Source organism: Lolium rigidum, chromosome 5, assembly GCF_022539505.1.
Source record: "Lolium rigidum isolate FL_2022 chromosome 5, APGP_CSIRO_Lrig_0.1, whole genome shotgun sequence".
NCBI classification, from domain to species: domain Eukaryota; kingdom Viridiplantae; phylum Streptophyta; class Magnoliopsida; order Poales; family Poaceae; genus Lolium; species Lolium rigidum.
Genome location: NC_061512.1, coordinates 138,367,551 through 138,370,506, shown reverse-complemented (window position 1 = coordinate 138,370,506; position 2,956 = coordinate 138,367,551).

Sequence of the window (2,956 nt, the reverse complement as noted above, 5' to 3'; positions counted from 1 at the left end):
GCCCAAACTTGGTACACAAGGCCGATTCACGTATTTCTTCCATGTATATATCTTCAAGTCCATCTTGATCGCGGCCCACCTCTGACTTGGTCAAATTCTGGTGATAACATCACCGACCTCGGGGTCGTGTAGAAGTCCTCCCATACCACCATGAGTACCGCAAGTGTAGAACCTCGTAGTTTTGCATACATACGGTGTTCAACGACACTCCCGGCCTCAGATCCAGCTAAGGTTGTGAAAGAAGATCTTCTGGATTCGAATCCCGGCAGCGCTCCCGCGTACCGCGTGGAGTACTCCCTTAGTGCACAGCTCTTCGAGGAACCACGGGTGGAGAGAGAACATGAGAAAGAGAGAGGGGGTCCCAAGAGGCTCGTGTTCTCTCTCCCGTGACACTGTGCGTCCATGGAAACCAGGAAATCCACGCCGTCGCGCTCCACCGCAACGCCCCAACCACGCCGCCGCGCTCCGTCGCTGCGCCGTGCTCCACCGCCGCGACCCAGCCACGCCTTGCTTCGCCTTCCTCGTGCGCGGCCGCAGTCTCCCCGACCTCTTCCTACTGCAGCAGCTGCGTCGCGTCCTACTGCAGCAGCTGCGTCACGTCCAAGTCGGCGCCCACGGTGAGGCTCCCCTGCGCACGGTCGTCAGCTCGCCTAACCCCCTCCACGTGCAACCCTCTGAGGTCGATGCCCCTACCTCTCCGAGCTCGAATCCCCCAAGGTCCCATCGACCCCCGGTGGTGGTGCTGGTGCGGACATGGCTGTTGCTACAAGGCCGGTCGGTCTTGCTACAAGGACGGCCAGGCTTTGCTACAAAAGGCGGTTGGCCTTGCTACCGGCGGTGCGCAGCACTGCTGCGAGCGGCGGGAGGCGTTGTTACAAGGGGAGGGAGGCCTTGCTACATTGGGCGCCAGACCTTGCTACCGTGGCTGCCTGTCTTTGCTACAAGGGGGCGGTCGGCCTTGCTACCGGTCGGGCAGCTGATCTTGCTACCGGCGGACGGCCGGCCCTGCTACCGGCAAGCGGGAGACCTTGCTACAACAGGCACCCGTTTTTTGCTACTTGTGATGGACGTATTTTGCTGCGAGCAGCGGGAGTCTTCTCCGGCGATGGCTTCTCGAGCTACAACACCTCTTTGCTGCAGGAGGTAGGCCGCTCTGCTACCAGCGGCGGAAGACGCTGCTACACGGGATGTCCAGAGTTGCTACCTAGGTGACGATGTCTTCTCCGACGACGGCAACTTTTCCGGCGATGGCGTCTTCTCCGGCGAGCACCTTATCCGGCTGACAGTTGGGTTAGAGAAGGACGGGGAATAGGAGTCGAAACAGACAGAGTTTTTCCGTGGTGAGAGAAGAAGAGGTACAATCGTGGGGGTGATTAGTTCCTTGACCAACTACAAGGACACGTGTCGGCTTGTAGACCCGGGGGCTGGGAATTCTAATCCCCGGGGGACGCTCAGCATCATCCTTTTTGGTATGGCAAAGTTAAATACACATACTGTTGTTTCATTCCTAGCACGGGGGACAACTGCCCATGGATAAGTCTCCTCTCCTTGTGACTTTCACATGCAAAAGTGGACTCGTAGTCACTGATGTAAAACTACTGCAAAAAAATCTTTAATGTAACATTTTTTTCTTTACATGTAGCTTTTTTAGAAATGCTCAAAAATGAAATTTAGTTTTACTCGCATGGACAATTTATTTGGCATGTATGAACGCTTCATTTGGTAAATATGAATCTTCTCGTAGACAATGGAAGATATTTCAACTACATATGTCCCGACTACTATGTAAATTTGGAACATAATTTTACTAGACGTAAACATTGAAATCAAACTTTAAATTCTAATAAAAAAATAGGAAAAAATATGCTCCAATAGCGATAGGAAGGAGTATAAGGCCAGGAAACCTAAATATAATATTTCTTGGGAGGAACATATCATCTTTCAAAGAGATAGATGTGCGGTCTAGGCGGTCTAGATGAGCAGCAGTAGGCAAGTGCAGTATCGGTGTAGCCTCTTTAACATGTTACATTTGCGAGAGATTAACGCTACGATAAATGATCATCTAAGTCAATGGCACCATGTGAAACATGGAGGCTGCTTCAGTACAACCCCCCCCCCCCACCCCCCACCCCCCTTCTCCAAAATTCGTTTTGGCTCAAAAGCCCACCAAACCCATATCCAAGCCCGTATGACGCCCGTATGTGAACTCGTATATGACCGTCCCTATACCGTATGCGTCTTCCTTCCACGATCGTGATCTGATCGTTCTCCTCGTTGGAACTCGACGAGCCTAGACGAGCCGGCTGCCGCCGTCCCGTCGCACGATCTCGGACGCCACGATCACCTCCTCACCGCCGCACTCCTCCGCTACAGGGCTCCTCCGTCGCTTCTCCACGATCTCCTCTTCACCGGCATCTCCCCGGAGCTCGACGAGCCAGCGTCGGCGCCGCACTCCGTCACCATAGACCTCCTCCACCTGGGCATATCTTCCCGACGATCTCGGCACTCTCATCTCCACGATCTTCAGGGCCTGCTCGACGAGACGCCTCTGCTGCACGCCGTCACGTCGAGCTCCATCTCTCCGGCCAGCCGATCTTCCGCTGGACACGACGTGGAGGTAAGTTTGAATCTCAGCCTCCGGACATGTCCGGCGGCTCATTTTGCGTGTCCGGCGCCCGGAAGACAGGCCGGCACACTAGAACCAGACACTCCGGCATGCGGCGGACAGGCCGGCGTATCTCTGCCAGACTGTCCGCTGTCCGTGTGCGTTTAATTAAGTGTACTAAATATGAAATAGTGATTTGCATTGCGTTATTGTTTAGTATTTTGCATTAGTTCTTTATTGTGTGCGGGTTTTGTGTAGTTTTTGGAGAAATGGGGGACTATAGCTCAACTAGGAGTGACGGGGATGACGGATATACGGGCGATGATGATTCTACTTCGGAGAATAGTTCCA